Consider the following 24,386-nt stretch of genomic DNA (forward strand, 5'->3'; position numbering starts at 1 on the left):
TCGCTGTGTGCATGTGTCCCCCCCCTCGTTGTGTGCGTGTGTCCCCACCGCTGTGTGCGTGTGTCCCACCCCGCTGTGTGCGTGTGTCCCCCTCGCTGTGTGCGTGTGTACCCCCTCGCTGTGTGTGTGCGTTGTCCCCCCTCGCTGTGTGCGCGTGTGTCCCTCTCTCTATGTCTGTGAGCGTGTCCCTCCTTCGCTGTGTGTGAGCATGTCCCTCCCTCGCTCTGTGTGTGCCTGTCCCTCCCTCGCTGTGTGTGAGCGTGTCCCTCCCTCGCTGTGTGCGTGTGTCCCCCCCTCGCTGTGTGTGTGCGTGTCCCTCCCTCGCTGTGTGCGTGTGTCCCCCCCTGGCTGTGTGCGTGTGTCCCCCCCTCGCTGTGTGCATGTCTCCCCCACTCGCAGTGTGCGTGTGTGTACCCCTTCGCTGTGTGTGAGCATGTCCCTCCCTCGTTCTGTGTGTGCCTGTCCCTCCCTCGCTGTGTGTGAGCGTGTCCCTCCCTCGCTGTGTGCGTGTGTGTCCCTCCCTCGCTGTGTGCGTGTGTGTCCCTCCCTCGCTGTGTGAGTTCGTGTGCCCCCCCCTCGCTGTGTGCATGTGTCCCCCCCTCGCTGTGTGCGTGTGTACCCCCTCGCCGTGTGCGTGTGTCCGCCCTCGCTGTGTGTTTGCGTGTCCCTCCCTCGCTGTGTGTGTGCGTGTCCCTCCCTCGCTGTGTGTGCGCGTGTCCCTCCCTCGCTGTGTGTGTGCGTGTCCCTCCCTCGCTGTCTGTGAGCGTGTCCCTCCCTCGCTGTGTGTGTGCGTGTCCCTCCCTCGCTGTGTGCGCGTGTCCCTCCCTCGCTGTGTGTGTGCGTGTCCCTCCCTCGCTGTGTGTGAGCATGTCCCTCCCTCGCTCTGTGTGTGCGTGTCCCTCCCTCGCTGTGTGTGCGCGTGTCCCTCCCTCGCTGTGTGTGTGCGTGTCCCTCCCTCGCTGTGTGCGCATGTCCCTCCCTCGCTGTCTGTGAGCGGGTCCCTCCTCGCTCTGTGTGTGCATGTCCCTCCCTCGCTGTGTGTGAGCGTGTCCCTCCCTCGCTGTGTGTGAGCATGTCCCCCCTCGCTGTGTGCATGTGTCCCTCTCTCGCTGTGTGTGCGTGTCCCTCCCTCGCTGTGTGTGAGCGTGTCCCTCCCTCGCTGTGTGTGTGCGTGTCTCCCCACCGCTGTGTGCGTGTGTCCCCCACCTCGCTGTGTGCGTGTGTTCCCCCCTCGCTCTGTGCGTGTATCCCCCCCCGCTGTGTGCGTGTGTCCCTCCCTCGCTGTGTGTGAGCGTGTCCATCCCTCGCTGTGTGCGTGTCCCTCCCTCGCTGTGTGCGTGTCCCTCCCTCGCTGTGTGCGTGTCCCTCCCTCGCTGTGTGCGCGTGACCCTCCCTCGCTGTGTGTGAGCGTGTCCCTCCCTCGCTGCGTGCGCGTGTCCCTCCCTCGCTGTCTGTGAGCGTGTCCCTCCCTCGCTCTGTGTGTGCGTGTCCCTCCCTCGCTGTGTGTGCGCGTGTCCCTCCCTCGCTGTGTGTGCGTGTCCCTCCCTCGCTGTGTGCGCGTGTCCCTCCCTCGCTGTCTGTGAGCGTGTCCCTCCCTCGCTCTGTGTGTGCGTGTCCCTCCCTCGCTGTGTGTGTGCGTGTGTCCCTCCCTCGCTGTGTGTGAGCGTGTCCCTCCCTCGCTGTGTGTAGGGTGTCCCCCCTCGCTGTGTGCATGTGTCCCTCTCTCGCTGTGTGTGCGTGTCCCTCTCTCGCTGTGTGTGAGCGTGTCCCTCCCTCGCTGTGTTTGTGCGTGTCCCCCCCTCGCTGTGTGTGTGTGTCCCCCACCTTACTGTGTGCGTGTCCCCCCCTCGCTGTGTGCGTGTATTCCCCCTCGCTGTGTGCGTGTGTCCCCCCCTCGCTGTGTGTGAGCGTGTCCCTCCCTCGCTGTGTGTGTGCGTGACCCCCCCTCGCTGTGTGCGTGTGTCCCCCCCCCTCGCTGTGTGCGTGTGTGTCCCCCTCGCTGTGTGTGCGAGTGTCCCCCATCTCACTGTGTGCGCGCGTGTCACCCCCTAAAAATGTGCGTGTGTTCCCCTCTCGCTGTGTGCGTGTCCCCACCTTCGCTGTGTGTGTGTCCCCACCTTCGCTGTGTGCGTGTGTCCGCCCCTTGCTCTGTGCGTGTGTCACCCCCTCGCTGTGTGCGTGTGTCCCCCCCTCGCTGTGTGCGTGTGTCGCCCCTCGCTGTGTGCGTGTGTCCCCCCTTGCTGTGTGTGCGCGTGTCCCTCCCTCGCTGTGTGTGCGTGTGTCACTCCCTCGCTGTGTGTGAGCGTGTCCCTCCCTCGCTGTGTGCGTGTGTCCCCCTCTCGCTGTGTGTGCGCGTGTCCCTCCCTCGCTGTGTGTGCGTGTGTCACTCCCTCGCTGTGTGTGAGCGTGTCCCTCCCTCGCTGTGTGCGTGTGTACCCCCCCTCGCTGTGTGTGTGTGTGTCCCCCTCGCTGTTTGCGTGTGTCCCCCCCTCTCTGTCTGTGGGTATTCCCCCCTCGAAGTGTGCGTGTTTCCCCCCCTCGATGTGTGCGTGTTTACCCCCCTCGCTGTGTGCGTGTGTCCCCCCTCGCTGTGTGTGTGCGTGTCCTCCCTCGCTGTGTGCGTGTGTCTCCCCCTCGCTGTGTGTGAGCGTGTCCCTCCCTTGCTGTGTGCGTGTGTCCCCCCCTCGCTGTGTGCGTGTGTCCCCCCCTCGCTGTGTGCGTGTGTCCCCACCCCTCGCTGTGTGCGTGTGTGTCCCCCTTGCTGTGTGCGTGTCCCCCCCCCTTGCTGTGTGCGTGTGTCCCCCCGCTCGCTGTGTGCGTGTGTCCCCCCTCGCTGTGTGCGTGTGTTCCCCCTTGCTGTGTGTGAGCATGTCCCCCCTCGCTGTGTGCGGGTGTCCTCCCCCTCGCTTTGTGCGTGTTGACCCCCCCTCGATGTGTGCGTGTTTACCCCCCCTCGATGTGTGCGTGTTCCCCCCCTTCGCTGTGTGCGTGTGTTCCTCTCGCTGTGTGTGAGCGTGTCCCTCCCTCGCTGTGTGTGCGCGTGTCCCTATGCTGTCTGTGAGCGTGTCCCTCCCTCGCTGTATGCGTGTTTCCCCCCGTGCTGTGTGCGTGTGTGCCGCCCTTGCTGTGTGCGAGTGTCCCCCCGCTGTGTGCTTGTGTCCCTCCCTCGCTGTGTGCATGTGTCCCCCCCCTCGTTGTGTGCGTGTGTCCCCACCGCTGTGTGCGTGTGTCCCACCCCGCTGTGTGCGTGTGTCCCCCTCGCTGTGTGCGTGTGAACCCCCTCGCTGTGTGTGTGCGTTGTCCCCCCTCGCTGTGTGCGCGTGTGTCCCTCTCTCTATGTCTGTGAGCGTGTCCCTCCTTCGCTGTGTGTGAGCATGTCCCTCCCTCGCTCTGTGTGTGCCTGTCCCTCCCTCGCTGTGTGTGAGCGTGTCCCTCCCTCGCTGTGTGCGTGTGTCCCCCCCTCGCTGTGTGTGTGCGTGTCCCTCCCTCGCCGTGTGCGTGTGTCCCCCCCTGGCTGTGTGCGTGTGTCCCCCCCTCGCTGTGTGCATGTCTCCCCCACTCGCAGTGTGCGTGTGTGTACCCCTTCGCTGTGTGTGAGCATGTCCCTCCCTCGTTCTGTGTGTGCCTGTCCCTCCCTCGCTGTGTGTGAGCGTGTCCCTCCCTCGCTGTGTGCGTGTGTGTCCCTCCCTCGCTGTGTGCGTGTGTGTCCCTCCCTCGCTGTGTGAGTTCGTGTGCCCCCCCCTCACTGTGTGCATGTGTCCCCCCCTCGCTGTGTGCGTGTGTACCCCCTCGCCGTGTGCGTGTGTCCGCCCTCGCTGTGTGTTTGCGTGTCCCTCCCTCGCTGTGTGTGTGCGTGTCCCTCCCTCGCTGTGTGTGCGCGTGTCCCTCCCTCGCTGTGTGTGTTTGCGTGTCCCTCCCTCGCTGTCTGTGAGCGTGTCCCTCCCTCGCTGTGTGTGTGCGTGTCCCTCCCTCGCTGTGTGCGCGTGTCCCTCCCTCGCTGTGTGTGTGCGTGTCCCTCCCTCGCTGTGTGTGAGCATGTCCCTCCCTCGCTCTGTGTGTGCGTGTCCCTCCCTCGCTGTGTGTGCGCGTGTCCCTCCCTCGCTGTGTGTGTGCGTGTCCCTCCCTCGCTGTGTGCGCGTGTCCCTCCCTCGCTGTCTGTGAGCGGGTCCCTCCCTCGCTCTGTGTGTGCATGTCCCTCCCTCGCTGTGTGTGAGCGTGTCCCTCCCTCGCTGTGTGTGAGCATGTCCCCCCTCGCTGTGTGCATGTGTCCCTCTCTCGCTGTGTGTGCGTGTCCCTCCCTCGCTGTGTGTGAGCGTGTCCCTCCCTCGCTGTGTGTGTGCGTGTCTCCCCATCGCTGTGTGCGTGTGTCCCCCACCTCGCTGTGTGCGTGTGTTCCCCCCTCGCTCTGTGCGTGTATCCCCCCCCGCTGTGTGCGTGTGTCCCTCCCTCGCTGTGTGTGAGCGTGTCCATCCCTCGCTGTGTGCGTGTCCCTCCCTCGCTGTGTGCGTGTCCCTCCCTCGCTGTGTGCGTGTCCCTCCCTCGATGTGTGCGCGTGTCCCTCCCTCGCTGTGTGTGAGCGTGTCCCTCCCTCGCTGCGTGCGCGTGTCCCTCCCTCGCTGTCTGTGAGCGTGTCCCTCCCTCGCTCTGTGTGTGCGTGTCCCTCCCTCGCTGTGTGTGCGCGTGTCCCTCCCACGCTGTGTGTGCGTGTCCCTCCCTCGCTGTGTGCGCGTGTCCCTCCCTCGCTGTCTGTGAGCGTGTCCCTCCCTCGCTCTGTGTGTGCGTGTCCCTCCCTCGCTGTGTGTGTGCGTGTGTCCCTCCCTCGCTGTGTGTGAGCGTGTCCCTCCCTCGCTGTGTGTAGGGTGTCCCCCCTCGCTGTGTGCATGTGTCCCTCTCTCGCTGTGTGTGCGTGTCCCTCTCTCGCTGTGTGTGAGCGTGTCCCTCCCTCGCTGTGTTTGTGAGTGTCCCCCCCTCGCTGTGTGTGTGTGTCCCCCACCTTACTGTGTGCGTGTCCCCCCCTCGCTGTGTGCGTGTATTCCCCCTCGCTGAGTGCGTGTGTCCCCCCCTCGCTGTGTGTGAGCGTGTCCCTCCCTCGCTGTGTGTGTGCGTGACCCCCCCTCGCTGTGTGCGTGTGTCCCCCCCCTCGCTGTGTGCGTGTGTGTCCCCCTCGCTGTGTGTGCGAGTGTCCCCCACCTCACTGTGTGCGCGCGTGTCACCCCCTAAAAATGTGCGTGTGTTCCCCTCTCGCTGTGTGCGTGTCCCCACCTTCGCTGTGTGTGTGTCCCCACCTTCGCTGTGTGCGTGTGTCCGCCCCTTGCTCTGTGCGTGTGTCACCCCCTCGCTGTGTGCGTGTGTCCCCCCCTCGCTGTGTGCGTGTGTCGCCCCTCGCTGTGTGCGTGTGTCCCCCCTTGCTGTGTGTGCGTGTGTCCCCCTCTCGCTGTGTGTGCGCGTGTCCCTCCCTCGCTGTGTGTGCGTGTGTCACTCCCTCGCTGTGTGTGAGCGTGTCCCTCCCTCGCTGTGTGCGTGTGTACCCCCCCTTGCTGTGTGTGTGTGTGTCCCCCTCGCTGTTTGCGTGTGTCCCCCCCTCTCTGTCTGTGGGTATTCCCCCCTCGAAGTGTGCGTGTTTCCCCCCCTCGATGTGTGCGTGTTTACCCCCCTCGATGTGTGCGTGTGTCCCCCCCTCACTGTGTGTATGTGTGTCCCCTCGCTGTGTGTGAGCGTGTCACTCCCTCGCTGTGTGTGTCTGTGTCCCCCTCGCTGTGTGCGTGTGTCCCCCTCGCTGTGTGCGTGTGTCCCCACCCCTCGCTGTGTGCGTGTGTCCCCCCCCTCGCTGTGTGTGGGCGTGTCCTCCCTCGCTGTGTGCATGTGTCTCCCCCTCGCTGTGTGTGAGCGTGTCCCTCCCTCGCTGTGTGCGTGTGTCCCCCCTCGCTGTGTGCGTGTGTCCCCCCCGCTGTGTGCGTGTGTCCCCACCCCTCGCTGTGTGCGTGTGTCCCCCCCTTGCTGTGTGCGTGTCCCCCCCCCCTTGCTGTGTGCGTGTGTGTCCCCGCTCGCTGTGTGCGTGTGTCCCCCCTCGCTGTGTGCGTGTGTTCCCCCTTGCTGTGTGTGAGCATGTCCCCCCCTCGCTGTGTGCGGGTGTCCTCCACCTCGCTTTGTGCATGTTTACCCCCCCTCGATGTGTGCGTGTTTACCCCCCCTCGATGTGTGCGTGTTCCCCCCCTTCGCTGTGTGCGTGTGTTCCCCTCGCTGTGTGTGAGCGTGTCCCTCCCTCGCTGTGTGTGCGCGTGTCCCTCCACTGTCTGTGAGCGTGTCCCTCCCTCGCTGTGTGCGTGTTTCCCCCCCGTGCTGTGTGCGTGTGTGCCCCCCTTGCTGTGTGCGAGTGTCCCCCCCGCTGTGTGCGTGTGTCCCCCCCTCGCTGTGTGCGTGTGTCCCCCCCCTCGTTGTGTGCGTGTGTCCCCCCGCTGTGTGCGTGTGTCCCCCCTCGCTGTGTGCGTGTGTCCCACCCCGCTGTGTGCGTGTGTCCCCCTCGCTGTGTGCGTGTGTACCCCCTCGCTGTGTGTGTGCGTTGTCCCCCCTCGCTGTGTGCGCGTGTGTCCCTCTCTCGATGTCTGTGAGCGTGTCCCTCCTTCGCTGTGTGTGAGCATGTCCCTCCCTCGCTCTGTGTGTGCCTGTCCCTCCCTCGCTGTGTGTGAGCGTGTCCCTCCCTCGCTGTGTGCGTGTGTCCCCCCCTCGCTGTGTGCATGTCTCCCCCACTCGCAGTGTGCGTGTGTGAACCCATTCGCTGTGTGTGAGCATGTCCCTCCCTCGTTCTGTGTGTGCCTGTCCCTCCCTCGCTGTGTGTGAGTGTGTCCCTCCCTCGCTGTGTGCGTGTGTGTCCCTCCCTCGCTGTGTGCGTGTGTGTCCCTCCCTCGCTGTGTGTGTTCGTGTGTCCCCCCCTCGCTGTGTGCATGTGTCCCCCCCTCGCTGTGTGCGTGTGTACCCCCTCGCCGTGTGCGTGTGTCCGCCCTCGCTGTGTGCATGTGTCCCCCCTCGCTGTGTGTGCGCGTGTCCCTCCCTCGCTGTGTGCGTGTGTCCCTCCCTCGCTGTGTGTGTGCGTGTCCCTCCCTCGCTGTGTGTGCGTGTCCCTCCCTCGCTCTGTGTGTGCGTGTCCCTCCCTCGCTGTGTGTGAGCGTGTCCCTCCCTCGCTGTGTGTGAGCGTGTGTGTCCCCATCGCGGTCTGTGAGCGTGTCCCTCCCTCGCTGTCTGTGAGCGTGTCCCTCCCGCGCTCTGTGTGTGCATGTCCCTCCCACGCTGTGTGTGAGCGTGTCCCTCCCTCGCTGTGTGTGTGCGTGTCCCTCCCTCGCTGTGTGCGTGTGTCCCCCCCTCGCTGTGTGCGTGTGTCCCCACCCCTCGCTGTGTGCGTGTGTCCCCCCTTGCTGTGTGCGTGTGTGTCCCCGCTCGCTGTGTGCGTGTGTCCCCCCTCGCTGTGTGCGTGTGTTCCCCCTTGCTGTGTGTGAGCATGTCCCCCCCTCGCTGTGTGCGGGTGTCCTCCCCTCGCTGTGTGCGTGTTTGCCCCCCCTCGATGTGTGCGTGTTTACCCCCCCTTGATGTGTGCGTGTTCCCACCTTCGCTGTGTGCGTGTGTTCCCCTCACTGTGTGTGAGCGTGTCCCTCCCTCGCTGTGTGTGCGCTTGTCCCTCCGCTGTCTGTGAGCGTGTCCCTCCCTCGCTGTGTGCGTGTTTCCCCCCCGTGCTGTGTGCGTGTGTGCCCCCCTTGCTGTGTGCGAGTGTCCCCCCCGCTGTGTGCGTGTGTCCCCCCCCGCTGTGTGCGTGTGTCCCCCCCTCGCTGTGTGTGAGCGTGTCCTTCCCTCGCTGTGTGTGAGCGTGTCCCTCCCTCGCGGTGTGTGTGCGTGTCTCCCCATCGCTGTGTGCGTGTGTCCCCCACCTCGCTGTGTGCGTGTGTTCCCCCCTCACTCTGTGCGTGTATCCCCCCTCGCTGTGTGCGTGTGTCCCTCCCTCGCTGTGTGTGAGCGTGTCCCTCCCTCGCTGTGCGTGAGCGTGTCCCTCCCTCGCTGTGTGCGTGTCCCTCCCTCGCTGTGTGCGCGTGTCCCTCCCTCGCTGCGTGCGTGTCACTCCCTCGCTGTGTGAGCGTGTCCCTCCCTCGCTCTGTGTGTGCGTGTCACTCCCTCGCTCTGTGTGTGCGTGTCCCTCCCTCGCTGTGTGTGTGAGCGTGTCCCCCCTCGCTGTGTGCATATGTCCCTCTCTCGCTGTGTGTGCGTGTCCCTTCCTCGCTGTGTGTGAGCGTGTCCCTCCCTCGCTGTGTGTGTGCGTGTCCCCCCATCGCTGTGTGCGTGTGTCCCCCACCTCGCTGTGTGTGTGTGTCCCCCCCTCGCTCTGTGCGTGTATCCCACCTCGCTGTGTGCGTGTGTCCCCCCCTCGCTGTGTGTGAGCGTGGCCCTCCCTCGCTGTGTGTGAGCGTGTCCCTCCCTCGCTGTGTGTGTGCGTGTCCCCCCCTCGCTGTGTGTGTGCGTGTCCCCCATCGCTGTGTGTGCGAGTGTCACCCACCTCGCTGTGTGTGTGGGGCCCCCCCCTAACTATGTGCGTGTGTCCCCCCCTAACTATGTGCGTGTGTTCCCCTCTCGCTGTGTGCGTGTCCCCACCTTCGCTGTGTGCGTGTCCCCACCTTCGCTGTGTGCGTGTGTCCGCCCCTTGCTCTGTGTGTGTGTCCCCCCACGCTGTGTGTGAGCGTTTCCCTCCCTCGCTGTGTGCGTGTGTCCCCCCCCGCTGTGTGCGTGTGTCCCCACCTTCGCTGTGTGCGTGTCCCCACCTTCGCTGTGTGCGTGTGTCCGCCCCTTGCTCTGTGTGTGTGTCCCCCCACGCTGTGTGTGAGCGTTTCCCTCCCTCGCTGTGTGCGTGTGTCCCCCCCCGCTGTGTGCGTGTGTCCCCTCCTCGCTGTGTGCGTGTGTCCCACCCCGCTGTGTGCGTGTGTCCCCCTCGCTGTGTGCGTGTGTACCCCCTCGCTGTGTGTGTGCGTTGTCCCCCCTCGCTGTATGCGCGTGTGTCCCTCCCTCGATGTCTGTGAGCGTGTCCCTCCTTCGCTGTGTGTGAGCATGTCCCTCCCTCGCTCTGTGCGCACCTGTCCCTCCCTCGCTGTGTGTGTGCGTGTCCCTCCCTCGCTGTGTGCGTGTGTCCCCCCCTCGCTGTGTGTGTGCGTGTCCCTCCCTCGCTGTGTGCGTGTGTTCCCCCCTGGCTGTGTGCATGTGTCCCCCCCTCGCTGTGTGCATGTGTCCCCCACTCGCAGTGTGCGTGTGTGTACCCCTTCGCTGTGTGTGAGCATGTCCCTCCCTCGTTCTGTGTGTGCCTGTCCCTCCCTCGCTGTGTGTGAGCGTGTCCCTCCCTTGCTGTGTGCGTGTGTGTCCCTCCCTCTCTGTGTGTGTTCGTGTGTCCCCCCCCTCGCTGTGTGCATGTGTACCCCCATCGCTGTGTGCGTGTGTCCCCCCCTCGCTGTGTTTGCGTGTGTGTCCCCCTCGCTGTGTGTGCGCGTGTCCCCCCCTCGCTGTGTGTGCGAGTGTCCCCCACCTCACTGTGCGTGTGTCCCCCCCTAACAATGTGCGTGTCTTCCCCTCTAGCTGTGTGCGTGTCCCCACCTTCGCTGTGTGCGTGTCCCCACCTTCGCTGTGTGCGTGTGTCCGCCCCTTGCTCTGTGCGTGTGTCCCCACCTTCGCTGTGTGCGTGTCCCCACCTTCGCTGTGTGCGTGTGTCCGCCCCTTGCTCTGTGCGTGTGTCACCCCCTCGCTGTGTGCGTGTGACCCCCCTCGCTGTGTGCGTGTGTCCCCCCTCGCTGTGTGCGTGTGTGTCCCCTCGCTGTGTGTGAGCGTTTCCCTCCCTCGCTGTGTGCGTGTCCCTCCCTCGCTGTGTGTGCGTGTGTCCCTCCCTCACTGTGTGTGCGCGTGTCCCTCCCTCGCTGTGTGTGCGCGTGTTCCTCCCTCGCTGTGTGTGAGCGTGTCCCTACCTCGCTGTGCGTGAGCGTGTCCCTCCCTCGCTGTGTGCGTGTCCCTCCCTCGCTGTGTGCGCGTGTCCCTCCCTCGCTGTGTGCGTGTCCCTCCCTCGCTGTGTGCGCGTGTCCCTCCCTCGCTGTCTGTGAGCGTGTCCCTCCCTCGCTCTGTGTGTGCGTGTCCCTCCCTCGCTGTGTGTGTGCATGTCCCTCCCACGCTGTCTGTGAGCGTGTCCCTCCCTCGCTGTGTGTGTGCGTGTCCCTCCCTCGCTGTGTGCGCGTGTCCCTCCCTCGCTGTGTGTGTGCGTGTCCCTCCCTCGCTGTGTGCGCGTGTCCCTCCCTCGCTGTCTGTGAGCGTGTCCCTCCCTCGCTCTGTGTGTGCGTGTCCCTCCCTCGCTGTGTGTGTGCATGTCCCTCCCTCGCTGTGTGTGAGTGTGTCCCTCCCTCGCTGTGTGTGAGCGTTTCCCCCCTCGCTGTGTGCATGTGTCCCTCTCTCGCTGTGTGTGCGTGTCCCTCCCTCGCTGTGTGTGAGCGTGTCCCTCCCTCGCTGTGTGTGTGCATGTACCCCCATCGCTGTGTGCGTGTGTCCCCCACCTCGCTGTGTGCGTGTGTCCCCCCCTCGCTCTGTGCGTGTATCCCCCCTCGCTGTGTGCGTGTGTCCCTCCCTCGCCGTGTGTGAGCGTGTCCCTCCCTCGCCGTGCGTGAGCGTGTCCCTCCCTCGCTGTGTGCGTGTCCCTCCCTCGCTGTGTGCGCGTGTCCCTCCCTCGCTGTGTGCGTGTCACTCCCTCGCTGTGTGAGCATGTCCCTCCCTCGCTCTGTGTGTGCGTGTCCCTCCCTCGCTCTGTGTGTGCGTGTCCCTCCCTCGCTGTGTGTGTGCATGTCCCTCCCTCGCTGTGTGTGAGCGTGTCCCTCCCTCGCTGTGTGTGTGCGTGTCCCCCATCGCTGTGTGCGTGTGTCCCCCACCTCGCTGTGTGCGTGTGTGTCCCCCTCGCTGTGTGTGCGTGTGTGTCCCCCTCGCTGTGTGTGCGCGTGTCCCCCCTCGCTGTGTGTGCGAGTGTCCCCCACCTCACTGTGCGTGTGCCCCCCCCTAACAATGTGCGTGTGTTCCCCTCTCGCTGTGTGCGTGTCCCCACCTTCGCTGTGTGCGTGTCCCCACCTTCGCTGTGTGCGTGTGTCCGCCCCTTGCTCTGTGCGTGTGTCACCCCCTCGCTGTGTGCGTGTGACCCCCCTCGCTGTGTGCGTGTGTCCCCCCTCACTGTGTGCGTGTGTGTCCCCTCGCTGTGTGTGAGCGATTCCCTCCCTCGCTGTGTGCGTGTGTCCCTCCCTCGCTGTGTGTGCGTGTGTCCCTCCCTCACTGTGTGTGCGTGTGTCCCTCCCTCGCTGTGTGTGCGCGTGTCCCTCCCTCGCTGTGTGTGTGTGTGTTCCTCCCTCGCTGTGTGTGAGCGTGTCCCTCCCTCGCTCTGCGTGAGCGTGTCCCTCCCTCGCTGTGTGCGTGTCCCTCCCTCGCTGTGTGCGCGTGTCCCTCCCTCGCTGTCTGTGAGCGTGTCCCTCCCTCGCTCTGTGTGTGCATGTCCCTCCCTCGCTGTGTGTGTGCGTGTCCCTCCCTCGATGTGTGCGCGTGTCCCTCCCTCGCTGTGTGTGTGCGTGTCCCTCCCTCGCTGTGTGCGCGTGTCCCTCCCTCGCTGTCTGTGAGCGTGTCCCTCCCTCGCTCTGTGTGTGCGTGTCCCTCCCTCGCTGTGTGTGTGCATGTCCCTCCCTCGCTGTGTGTGAGTGTGTCCCTCCCTCGCTGTGTGTGAGCGTTTCCCCCCTCGCTGTGTGCATGTGTCCCTCTCTCGCTGTGTGTGCGTGTCCCTCCCTCGCTGTGTGTGAGCGTGTCCCTCCCTCGCTGTGTGTGTGCGTGTCCCCCCATCGCTGTGCGCGTGTGTCCCCCACCTCGCTGTGTGCGTGTGTCCCCCCCTCGCTCTGTGCGTGTATCCCCCCTCGCTGTGTGCGTGTGTCCCTCCCTCGCTGTGTGTGAGCATGTCCCTCCCTCGCTGTGCGTGAGCGTGTCCCTCCCTCGCTGTGTGCGTGTCCCTCCCTCGCTGTGTGCGCGTGTCCCTCCCTCGCTGTGTGCGTGTCACTCCCTCGCTGTGTGAGCGTGTCCCTCCCTCGCTCTGTGTGTGCGTGTCCCTCCCTTGCTCTGTGTGTGCGTGTCCCTCCCTCGCTGTGTGTGTGCATGTCCCTCCCTCGCTGTGTGTGAGCGTGTCCCTCCCTCGCTGTGTGTGAGCGTGTCCCCCCTCGCTGTGCGCATATGTCCCTCTCTCGCTGTGTGTGCGTGTCCCTCCCTCGCTGTGTGTGAGCGTGTCCCTCCCTCGCTGTGTGTGTGCGTGTCCCCCCATCGCTGTGTGCGTGTGTCCCCCACCTCGCTGTGTGCGTGTGTCCCCGCCTCGCTCTGTGCGTGTATCCCCCCTCGCTGTGTGCGTGTGTCCCCCCCTCGCTGTGTGTGAGCGTGTCCCTCCCTCGCTGTGTGTGAGCGTGTCCCTCCCTCGCTGTGTGTGTGCGTGTCCCCCCCTCGCTGTGTGTGCGAGTGTCACCCACCTCGCTGTGTGCGTGTGTCCCCCCCTAACTATGTGCGTGTGTCCCCCCCGAACTATGTGCGTGTGTTCCCCTCTCGCTGTGTGCGTGTCCCCACCTTCGCTGTGTGCGTGTCCCCACCTTCGCTGTGTGCGTGTGTCCGCCCCTTGCTCTGTGTGTGTGTCCCCCCACGCTGTGTGTGAGCGTTTCCCTCCCTCGCTGTGTGCGTGTGTCCCTCCCTCGCTGTGTGTGCGTGTGTCCCTCCCTCACTGTGTGTGCGTGTGTCCCTCCCTCGCTGTGTGTGCGCGTGTCCCTCCCTCGCTGTGTGTGCGTGTGTCCCTCCCTCGCTATGTTTGTGTGTGTCCCCCTCCCTCGCTGTGTGTGAGCGTGTCCCTCCCTTGCTGTGTGCGAGCGTGTCCCCCCTCGCTGTGTGTGAGCGTGTCCCCCCTCGCTGTGTGCGTGTGTCCCTCCCTCGCTGTGTGTGCGTGTGTCCCTCCCTCGCTGTGTGTGAGCGTTTCCCTCCTTCGCTGTGTGTGTGTGTGTGTCCCCCTCCCTCGCTGTGTGTGAGCGTTTCCCCCCTCGCTGTGTGCATGTGTCCCTCTCTCGCTGTGTGTGCGTGTCCCTCCCTCGCTGTGTGTGAGCGTGTCCCTCCCTCGCTGTGTGTGTGCGTGTCCCCCCATCGCTGTGCGCGTGTGTCCCCCACCTCGCTGTGTGCGTGTGTCCCCCCCTCGCTCTGTGCGTGTATCCCCCCTCGCTGTGTGCGTGTGTCCCTCCCTCGCTGTGTGTGAGCATGTCCCTCCCTCGCTGTGCGTGAGCGTGTCCCTCCCTCGCTGTGTGCGTGTCCCTCCCTCGCTGTGTGCGCGTGTCCCTCCCTCGCTGTGTGCGTGTCACTCCCTCGCTGTGTGAGCGTGTCCCTCCCTCGCTCTGTGTGTGCGTGTCCCTCCCTTGCTCTGTGTGTGCGTGTCCCTCCCTCGCTGTGTGTGTGCATGTCCCTCCCTCGCTGTGTGTGAGCGTGTCCCTCCCTCGCTGTGTGTGAGCGTGTCCCCCCTCGCTGTGCGCATATGTCCCTCTCTCGCTGTGTGTGCGTGTCCCTCCCTCGCTGTGTGTGAGCGTGTCCCTCCCTCGCTGTGTGTGTGCGTGTCCCCCCATCGCTGTGTGCGTGTGTCCCCCACCTCGCTGTGTGCGTGTGTCCCCGCCTCGCTCTGTGCGTGTATCCCCCCTCGCTGTGTGCGTGTGTCCCCCCCTCGCTGTGTGTGAGCGTGTCCCTCCCTCGCTGTGTGTGAGCGTGTCCCTCCCTCGCTGTGTGTGTGCGTGTCCCCCCCTCGCTGTGTGTGCGAGTGTCACCCACCTCGCTGTGTGCGTGTGTCCCCCCCTAACTATGTGCGTGTGTCCCCCCCGAACTATGTGCGTGTGTTCCCCTCTCGCTGTGTGCGTGTCCCCACCTTCGCTGTGTGCGTGTCCCCACCTTCGCTGTGTGCGTGTGTCCGCCCCTTGCTCTGTGTGTGTGTCCCCCCACGCTGTGTGTGAGCGTTTCCCTCCCTCGCTGTGTGCGTGTGTCCCTCCCTCGCTGTGTGTGCGTGTGTCCCTCCCTCACTGTGTGTGCGTGTGTCCCTCCCTCGCTGTGTGTGCGCGTGTCCCTCCCTCGCTGTGTGTGCGTGTGTCCCTCCCTCGCTATGTTTGTGTGTGTCCCCCTCCCTCGCTGTGTGTGAGCGTGTCCCTCCCTTGCTGTGTGCGAGCGTGTCCCCCCTCGCTGTGTGTGAGCGTGTCCCCCCTCGCTGTGTGCGTGTGTCCCTCCCTCGCTGTGTGTGCGTGTGTCCCTCCCTCGCTGTGTGTGAGCGTGTCCCCCCTCGCTGTGTGCGTGTGTCCCTCCCTCGCTGTGTGTGCGTGTGTCCCTCCCTCGCTGTGTGTGAGCGTTTCCCTCCTTCGCTGTGTGTGTGTGTCCCCCCTCGCTGTGTGCGTGTGTCCCCCACCTCGCTGTGTGCGTGTCCCCCCCTCGCTGTGTGCGTGTGTCCCCCCCTCGCTGTGTGTGAGCGTGTCCCTCCCTCGCTGTGTGTGAGCGTGTCCCTCCTTCGCTGTGTGCGTGTGTCCCCCCCTCGCTGTGTGTGAGCGTGTCCCTCCCTCGCTGTGTGTGAGCGTGTCCCTCCTTTGCTGTGTGCGTGTGTCTTCCCCTCGCTGTCTGTGAGCGTGTCACTCCTTCGCTGTGTTCATGTCCCCCTCCCTCGCTATGTGTTTGCGTGTCCCCTACCTCGCTGTGTGTGAGCGTGTCCCTCCCTCGCTGTGTGTGAGAGTGTCCCTCCCTCGCTGTGTGTGAGCGTGTCACTCCCTCGCTGTGTGCGTGTCCCCCCCCTCAATGTGTGCATGTGTGTACCCCACCTCGCTGTGTGTGTGCGTGTCCCTCCCTCGCTGTGTCCGCGTGTCCCTCCATCGCTGTCTGTGAGCGTGTCCCTCCCTTGCTCTGTGTTTGCGTGTCCCCTACCTCGCTGTGTGTGAGCGTGTCCCTCCCTCGCTGTGTGTGAGCGTGTCCCTCCCTCGCTGTGTGTGAGCGTGTCACTCCCTCGCTGTGTGCGTGTCCCCTCCCTCGATGTGTGAATGTGTGTACCCCACCTCGCTGTGTGTGCCTGTGTCCCCCCCTCGCTGTGTGCGTGTGTCCCCCCCTCACTGTGTGCGTGTGTCCCCCCCTCGCTGTGTGCGTATGTCCCCCCCTCGCTGTGTGTGAGCGTGTCCCCCCTCGCTGTGTGTGAGCGTGTCCCTCCTTCGCTGTCTGTGAATGTGTCCCTTCGTCGCTGTGTGTGTGTGTGTCCCTCCCTCGCTATGTGTGAGCGTGTCCCTCCTTCGCTGTGTGCGTGTCTCCCTCCCTCGCTGTGTGTTTGCGTGTCCCCCACCTCGCTGTGTGTGAGCGTGTCACTCCCTCGCTGTGTGTGTGCGCGTGTATTCCCCCTCGCTGTGTGTGTGTGTCCCTCCCTCGCTGTGTGTGTGTCCCCCTCCCTCACTGTGTGTGTGTGTGTGTGTGAGTGTGTGTGTGTGTGTATCCCTCCCTCGCTGTGTGTGAGTGTGTCCCTCCCTCGCTGTGTGTGCGTGTGTCCCCCCTCGCTGTGTGCGTGTGTCCACCCGCTCGCTGTGTGCGCGTGTCCCCCCCTCGCTGTGTGCGTGTGTGTCCCCCTCGCTGTGTGCGTGTGTACCCCCCCTCGCTGTGTGTGTGTGTGTCCCCCTCGCTGTGTGCGTGTGTCCCCCTCTCGCTGTGTGCGGGTGTCCCCCCCTCGCTGTGTGCGTGTGTGTCCCCCCCGCTGTGTGCATGTGTACCCCCCCTCGCTGGTGTGCGTGTTTACCCCCCCTCGATGTGTGCATGTGTTCCCCCTCACTGTGTGTATGTGTGTCCCCTCGCTGTGTGTGAGCGTGTCACTCCCTCGCTGTGTGTGTCTGTGTCCCCCTCGCTGTGTGCGTGTGCGTGTGTCCCCCCCTCGCTGTGTGTGTGCGTGTCCCTCCGTCGCTGTGTGCCTGTGTCCCCCCCTCGCTGTGTGTGAGCGAGTCCCTCCCTCGCTGTGTGCGTGTGTCCCCCCCTCGCTGTGTGCGTGTGTCCCTCCCTCGCTGTGTGCGTGTGTCCCCACCCCTTGCTGTGTGCATGTGTCCCCCCCTTGCTGTGTGCGTGTGTCCCCCCCTTGCTGTGTGCGTGTGTCCCCCCCCTCGCTGTGTGCGTGTGTCCCCCCTCGCTGTGTGCGTGTTTTCCCCCTTGCTGTGTGTGAGCATATCCCCCACTCGCTGTGTGCGGGTGTCCTCCCCTCGCTGTGTGTGTACGTGTCCCTCCCTCGCTGTGTGCCTGTGTCCCCCCCTCGCTGTGTGTGAGCGTGTCCCTCCCTCGCTGTGTGCGTGTGTCCCCCCCTCGCTGTGTGCGTGTGTCCCCCCCTCGCTGTGTGTGTGTGTCCCCACCCCTTGCTGTGTGCATGTGTCCCCCCCTTGCTGTGTGCGTGTGTCCCCCCCTTGCTGTGTGCGTGTGTCCCCCCCCTCGCTGTGTGCGTGTGTCCCCCCTCGCTGTGTGCGTGTTTTCCCCCTCGCTGTGTGTGAGCATATCCCCCACTCGCTGTGTGCGGGTGTCCTCCCCTCGCTGTGTGTGTGTTTACCCCCCCTCGATGTGTGCGTGTTTACCCCCCCCTCGATGTGTGCGTGTTCCCCCACTTCGCTGTGTGCGTGTGTTCCCCTCGCTGTGTGTGAGCGTGTCCCTCCCTCGCTGTGTGTGCGCGTGTCCCTCCTTCGCTGTGTGCGTGTGTCCCCCCCTCGCTGTGTGTGAGCGTGTCCCTCCCTCGCTGTGTGTGAGCGTGTCCCTCCCTCGCTGTGTGTGAGCGTGTCCCTCCTTCGCTGTCTGTGAATGTGTCCCTTCGTCGCTGTGTGTGTGCGTGTCCCTCCCTCGCTATGTGTGAGCGTGTCCCTCCTTCGCTGTGTGCGTGTCCCCCTCCCTCGCTGTGTGTTTGCGTGTCCCCCACCTCGCTGTGTGTGAGCGTGTCACTCCCTCGCTGTGTGTGTGCGCGTGTATTCCCCCTCGCTGTGTGTGTGTGTCCCTCCCTCGCTGTGTGTGTGTCCCCCTCCCTCACTGTGTGTGTGTGTGTGTGTGAGTGTGTGTGTGTGTGTATCCCTCCCTCGCTGTGTGAGAGTGTGTCCCTCCCTCGCTGTGTGTGCGTGTGTCCCCCCTCGCTGTGTGCGTGTGTCCCCCCTCTCGCTGTGTGCGCGTGTCCCCCCCTCGCTGTGTGCGTGTGTGTCCCCCTCGCTGTGTGCGTGTGTACCCCCCCTCGCTGTGTGTGTGTGTGTCACCCTCGCTGTGTGCGTGTGTCCCCCTCTCGCTGTGTGCGGGTGTCCCCCCCTCGCTGTGTGCGTGTGTGTCCCCCCCGCTGTGTGCGTGTGTACCCCCCCTCGGTGTGTTTGTGTGTCCCCCTCGCTGTGTGCGGGTGTCCCCCCCTCGATGTGTGCGTGTTTACCCCCCCTCGATGTGTGCGTGTGTCCCCCCCTCACTGTGTGTATGTGTGTCCCCTCGCTGTGTGTGAGCGTGTCACTCCCTCGCTGTGTGTGTCTGTGTCCCCCTCGCTGTGTGCGTGTGTCCCCACCCCTCGCTGTGTGCGTGTGTCCCCCCCTCGCTGTGTGTGTGCGTGTCCCTCCCTCGCTGTGTGCCTGTGTCCCCCCCTCGCTGTGTGTGAGCGTGTCCCTCCCTCGCTGTGTGCGTGTGTCCCCCCCTCGCTGTGTGCGTGTGTCCCCCCCTCGCTGTGTGCGTGTGTCCCCACCCCTTGCTGTGTGCATGTGTCCCCCCCTTGCTGTGTGCGTGTGTCCCCCCCTTGCTGTGTGCGTGTGTCCCCCCCCCTCGCTGTGTGCGTGTGTCCCTCCTCGCTGTGTGCGTGTTTTCCCCCTTGCTGTGTGTGAGCATATCCCCCACTCGCTGTGTGCGGGTGTCCTCCCCTCGCTGTGTGTGTGTTTACCCCCCCTCGATGTGTGCGTGTTTACCCCCCCCTCGATGTGTGCGTGTTCCCCCACTTCGCTGTGTGCGTGTGTTCCCCTCGCTGTGTGTGAGCGTGTCCCTCCCTCGCTGTGTGTGCGCGTGTCCCTCCGCTGTCTGTGAGCGTGTCCCTCCTTCGCTGTGTGCGCGTGTCCCTCCGCTGTCTGTGAGCGTGTCCCTCCTTCGCTGTGTGCGTGTTTCCCCCCCGTGCTCTGTGCGGTGTCCCCCCCTTGCTGTGTGCGTGTGTCCCCCTCTCGCTGTGTGCGTGTGTCCCCCCCGCTGTGTGCATGTGTCCCCCCCTCGCTGTGTGCGTCTGTCCCCCCTCGCTGTGTGCGTGTGGCCCCCCCGCTGTGTGCGTGTGTACCCCCTCGCTGTGTGCGTGTGTGTCCCCTCGCTGTGTGTGAGAGTGTCCCTCCTTCACTGTGTGTGTGCGTTGTCCCCCCTCGCTGTGTGCGTGTGTGTCCCTCCCTCGATGTCTGTGAGCGTGTCCCTCCTTCGCTGTGTGTGAGCATGTCCCTCTCTCGCTCTGTGTGCGTGTGTCCCCACCTCGCTGTGTGTGAGCGTGTCCCTCCCTCGCTGTGTGCGTGTGTCCCCCCCTCGCTGTGTGTGTGCGTGTCCCCCCCTCACTGTGTGCGTGTGTGTTCCTCCCTCGCTGTGTGCGTGTGTGTCCCTCCCTCGGTGTGTGTTCGTGTGTCCCCCCCTCGCTGTGTGCGTGTGTCCCCCCCTCGCTGTGTGCGTGTGTACCCCCTCGCTGTGTGCGTGTGTCCCTCCTCGCTGTGTGCGTGTGTACCCCCTCGCTGTGTGTGCGCGTGGCTCTCCCTCGCTGTGTGTGTGCGTGTCCCTCCCTCGCTGTGTGTGCGCGTGTCCCTCCCTTGCTGCGTGTGCGTGTGTCCCCCCCTCGCTGTGTGTGTGTGTCCCCACCCCTTGCTGTGTGCATGTGTCCCCCCCTTGCTGTGTGCGTGTGTCCCCCCCTTGCTGTGTGCGTGTGTCCCCCCCTCGCTGTGTGCGTGTGTCCCCCCTCGCTGTGTGCGTGTTTTCCCCCTCGCTGTGTGTGAGCATATCCCCCACTCGCTGTGTGCGGGTGTCCTCCCCTCGCTGTGTGTGTGTTTACCCCCCCTCGATGTGTGCGTGTTTACCCCCCCCTCGATGTGTGCGTGTTCCCCCACTTCGCTGTGTGCGTGTGTTCCCCTCGCTGTGTGTGAGCGTGTCCCTCCCTCGCTGTGTGTGCGCGTGTCCCTCCTTCGCTGTGTGCGTGTGTCCCCCCCTCGCTGTGTGTGAGCGTGTCCCTCCCTCGCTGTGTGTGAGCGTGTCCCTCCCTCGCTGTGTGTGAGCGTGTCCCTCCTTCGCTGTCTGTGAATGTGTCCCTTCGTCGCTGTGTGTGTGCGTGTCCCTCCCTCGCTATGTGTGAGCGTGTCCCTCCTTCGCTGTGTGCGTGTCCCCCTCCCTCGCTGTGTGTTTGCGTGTCCCCCACCTCGCTGTGTGTGAGCGTGTCACTCCCTCGCTGTGTGTGTGCGCGTGTATTCCCCCTCGCTGTGTGTGTGTGTCCCTCCCTCGCTGTGTGTGTGTCCCCCTCCCTCACTGTGTGTGTGTGTGTGTGTGAGTGTGTGTGTGTGTGTATCCCTCCCTCGCTGTGTGAGAGTGTGTCCCTCCCTCGCTGTGTGTGCGTGTGTCCCCCCTCGCTGTGTGCGTGTGTCCCCCCTCTCGCTGTGTGCGCGTGTCCCCCCCTCGCTGTGTGCGTGTGTGTCCCCCTCGCTGTGTGCGTGTGTACCCCCCCTCGCTGTGTGTGTGTGTGTCACCCTCGCTGTGTGCGTGTGTCCCCCTCTCGCTGTGTGCGGGTGTCCCCCCCTCGCTGTGTGCGTGTGTGTCCCCCCCGCTGTGTGCGTGTGTACCCCCCCTCGGTGTGTTTGTGTGTCCCCCTCGCTGTGTGCGGGTGTCCCCCCCTCGATGTGTGCGTGTTTACCCCCCCTCGATGTGTGCGTGTGTCCCCCCCTCACTGTGTGTATGTGTGTCCCCTCGCTGTGTGTGAGCGTGTCACTCCCTCGCTGTGTGTGTCTGTGTCCCCCTCGCTGTGTGCGTGTGTCCCCACCCCTCGCTGTGTGCGTGTGTCCCCCCCTCGCTGTGTGTGTGCGTGTCCCTCCCTCGCTGTGTGCCTGTGTCCCCCCCTCGCTGTGTGTGAGCGTGTCCCTCCCTCGCTGTGTGCGTGTGTCCCCCCCTCGCTGTGTGCGTGTGTCCCCCCCTCGCTGTGTGCGTGTGTCCCCACCCCTTGCTGTGTGCATGTGTCCCCCCCTTGCTGTGTGCGTGTGTCCCCCCCTTGCTGTGTGCGTGTGTCCCCCCCCCTCGCTGTGTGCGTGTGTCCCTCCTCGCTGTGTGCGTGTTTTCCCCCTTGCTGTGTGTGAGCATATCCCCCACTCGCTGTGTGCGGGTGTCCTCCCCTCGCTGTGTGTGTGTTTACCCCCCCTCGATGTGTGCGTGTTTACCCCCCCCTCGATGTGTGCGTGTTCCCCCACTTCGCTGTGTGCGTGTGTTCCCCTCGCTGTGTGTGAGCGTGTCCCTCCCTCGCTGTGTGTGCGCGTGTCCCTCCGCTGTCTGTGAGCGTGTCCCTCCTTCGCTGTGTGCGCGTGTCCCTCCGCTGTCTGTGAGCGTGTCCCTCCTTCGCTGTGTGCGTGTTTCCCCCCCGTGCTCTGTGCGGTGTCCCCCCCTTGCTGTGTGCGTGTGTCCCCCTCTCGCTGTGTGCGTGTGTCCCCCCCGCTGTGTGCATGTGTCCCCCCCTCGCTGTGTGCGTCTGTCCCCCCTCGCTGTGTGCGTGTGGCCCCCCCGCTGTGTGCGTGTGTACCCCCTCGCTGTGTGCGTGTGTGTCCCCTCGCTGTGTGTGAGAGTGTCCCTCCTTCACTGTGTGTGTGCGTTGTCCCCCCTCGCTGTGTGCGTGTGTGTCCCTCCCTCGATGTCTGTGAGCGTGTCCCTCCTTCGCTGTGTGTGAGCATGTCCCTCTCTCGCTCTGTGTGCGTGTGTCCCCACCTCGCTGTGTGTGAGCGTGTCCCTCCCTCGCTGTGTGCGTGTGTCCCCCCCTCGCTGTGTGTGTGCGTGTCCCCCCCTCACTGTGTGCGTGTGTGTTCCTCCCTCGCTGTGTGCGTGTGTGTCCCTCCCTCGGTGTGTGTTCGTGTGTCCCCCCCTCGCTGTGTGCGTGTGTCCCCCCCTCGCTGTGTGCGTGTGTACCCCCTCGCTGTGTGCGTGTGTCCCTCCTCGCTGTGTGCGTGTGTACCCCCTCGCTGTGTGTGCGCGTGGCTCTCCCTCGCTGTGTGTGTGCGTGTCCCTCCCTCGCTGTGTGTGCGCGTGTCCCTCCCTTGCTGCGTGTGCACGTGTCCCACCCTCGCTGTGTGTGCGCGTGTCCCTCCCTCGCTGTGTGTGTGTGCGTGTCCCTACCTCGCTTTGTGCGCGTGTCCCTCCCTCGCTGTGTGTGTGCGTGTCCCTCCCTCGCTGTGTGCGTGTGTCCCTCAAAAATGATTGTGTGATCCTGAAGTCTTCCAGCACTCCAGTGATATCACTTAGTCTCTCTCCATGTGGTATCCCTCACTGTGTGGGTCTAATTGCTGCCTCTGTCAGCGTCTCTCACTCTTGCAGCTACTCTAGATCCTGAGCTAACAGAATTCTCCACTCCAGAGAGACGCAACAGCACCGGCCTGGGATGGAGTTTGGGATTTTCCAGATATCTGTGGGGCTCATTTCCATTCTCCTTGTGTAACCCTCACTGCATCAGTCTAATTTCCCATTCTGTCTATCTCTCTGTCTCCTGTAGGTACTCAAGAAGTTACTGACTCAGTAGACTTCCCAACTGCTGTGTGTCTCATCCATCACCTCATTGAAGATGGTTGGTCAGCCAGAGAGACAAAGGGAAGGGAGATCTGGAGCCTTCAATAAATCCTGCAGTGAGGTAAGATCACTCATAGTGCACAGAGCAGACAGCAATGAGAGGGCTCCAAACATCACTTACAAGACATGACATAGATGCAGTGCTGGAGGGGGAGCACAGTACAGTACAGTTACACCCCATGTTCAATCACCATGTCTACTTTAACTTATGTTGCACTGAGACAGCATCGGGAGTTCATAGTTATCAATTCAGTCCTGTGCTGTCTTAGTGAGCATCAGTACAACAGACGGGAGAGTAGTTCTGCGACGAGAGTTTGTGAATGCTGCCTGGGATCTTTCTGTTCTGCGTTCTCCCTCCAACACTGTACTAAGACTCATTACTCTGCAACACTGTATCTGTGGCATGGCTTGTGCACCAGTGTCTTCAGTCATTTTTAACTCCTATAACAGTAGTTATCCCTGTAACCTCTCCCTTCCCAATAGTCCCTCCACATATTTGAAATGTACTGCATTCCAGACTACCATCCCCATCGCTGTAACTTGCTTCAGTGTCTACAACATGCCTTATTATGGTACACTAATCCTCTTTAACTGGATACAGAGTGATACAGCACGGAAACAGAACCTGTGGTCCAACTCCTCAATGCTGCCCATGTTACCTAAACTGAACGAGTCTCATTTGCCTGCCTTTGGCCCTTAGCTCTTCAAAACTTCTCCTCTCCATGTACCTGCTCAAATGCTGTAATTGTTCTTGTTTCTCCCATGTGCCTGAGGCAGTCTGTTCCGTCTATGCACCATCCTCTGTGGATAATGTTCCCCCCTCAGCTCCCTCTTTAAATCCTTGCTCTCTCACCTCCCATTTATACCCTCTAGTTTTAGACTCACCTACCCTTGGTTATTCACCATTCTTAGGGTCACCCCGTGGCCTCCTCTGCCCAAGTGAAATATTTAGGACAATGTTACAAATATCTCCAACGTATGTAACAAAGTGCTGGCCAATGTCGGTAAATGTGCCAAATGTCGCTTTCCCCACCCTGTCCACCTGTGATGCCATTTCCGAGGAACAATGTAACTGGCAGCCCCTGGTCTTTCTCTCTCTCTCTCTCTCTCTCTCTCTCTCTCTCTCTCTCTCTCTCTCTCTCTCTCTCTCTCTCTCTCTCTCTCTCTCTCTCTTTCTCTCTCTGGTCAACAACCCTGGCCAGAGCCCTTCCATTATCTGTATTAGTCCTCCCTGGTTTGTCTTAACAAAATCCAACAGCTGAATTAAACTCCATCTTTCATTCCTTGGTCCACTGGCCCAGTTGGTCAGTATCCCCTTTGATAACCGTATTTACTGCCCACGACACCATTCAATTGATCATCAACAAACTTTCGCACAATCACTCCGATATTTTCAACCAAATTGTTTATGTCGATGATGCACATCAGTGGACCCAGCCCTGATCCTTTCTTCAATAATGGAATCAAACCATATTCTTGTCATAACGCCACACAGCATGGAAACTGACCCTTCAGTTGATACTCACCATAATCTAAAACTAAACTCTTCCCAGCTGCTTTTGCTGGCCCATATCACCCCAACCCTTCCCTATTCACCTGTTTATCCAAATATCTTTTAAACGTTGTAATTGTACCCACATCAACCCTTTTCTCAGGAAGTTCATTCCACACTCAAACCACCCTCTGTGTAGCAAATTGCCCCATATCTGTTTTTTTGAACACCTCTCCCCTCTCACCTTAAAAATGTGGCCCCTCCTCTTGAGACTCCCCCATCCTGAGGAAAAGGCAACTACCATTAAATTGATCTATATACCTCATTTTTTTTTCATAAACCTTTATAGCATCATGTCTCAACCTCCAGGCTCCAGTGAAAAAAGACTCAGCCTATCCAGCTATTTTTCAGAACTCAGGCCTTCCATACCCAGCAATATCCTGGTAAATCTCTTCTGAATGCCCTGCAGCTTAATAATATCCTCCCTATAACTGGGGCGACCAGAGCTGGACAGAGTATTGCAGAACAGGCCTCACAAATGTCTGTGCAATCTCAACATGACATCCCAAATCCTCCACTCAATGGACTGAGCAATAGTCAGGCATGCCAAGCACTGTCTTATCCATCCTGTGATGCAAACTTCAAGGATTATCTACCTGAACCCGGAGGTCCCTCTGCACTAAAACACTAACTGAAGCCTTAACATTAATTGTATAAGCTCTACCCTTGTGATGCATTTAATCGGGTTCTGGAACTTGCCATAGCTTTGTGTTTTAAAACCTCCAGCACCACCTCTTTTATAACATGCACTCTTTTCAAGTCATAGAGATATACAGCATAGAAACAGACCCTTCAGTCCCCAACTCGTCCAGGCTTACCAGAAGATCTGAATAAATCCATTCCCTTTTCCAGCATTTGGCCCATATACGTCTACACCCTCACAATTCAGATGCCCATCCAGATACCTTTTAAATGTTGTAATTGTGTCAGTCTCCATTACTTTCTCTTTCAGCTCATTCCATACACCCATCACCAT

The 24,386-nt window shown here is 62.8% G+C and overlaps 1 long non-coding RNA gene across 1 annotated transcript in view; it reads left to right on the plus strand.

Annotated features, from left to right (window-relative positions):
* Positions 1 to 24,386, plus strand: part of LOC140484507 (uncharacterized) — a 101,965-nt gene that overhangs the window by 55,004 nt on the left and 22,575 nt on the right. Inside the window, exon 2 of the long non-coding RNA XR_011962218.1 lies at positions 21,785 to 21,919. This is a non-coding gene — a long non-coding RNA (uncharacterized lncRNA). The remainder of the gene's footprint in view (positions 1 to 21,784; positions 21,920 to 24,386) is intronic.

This window comes from Chiloscyllium punctatum, chromosome 13 (genome assembly GCF_047496795.1).
Source record: "Chiloscyllium punctatum isolate Juve2018m chromosome 13, sChiPun1.3, whole genome shotgun sequence".
Classification (NCBI taxonomy): Eukaryota; Metazoa; Chordata; class Chondrichthyes; order Orectolobiformes; family Hemiscylliidae; genus Chiloscyllium; species Chiloscyllium punctatum.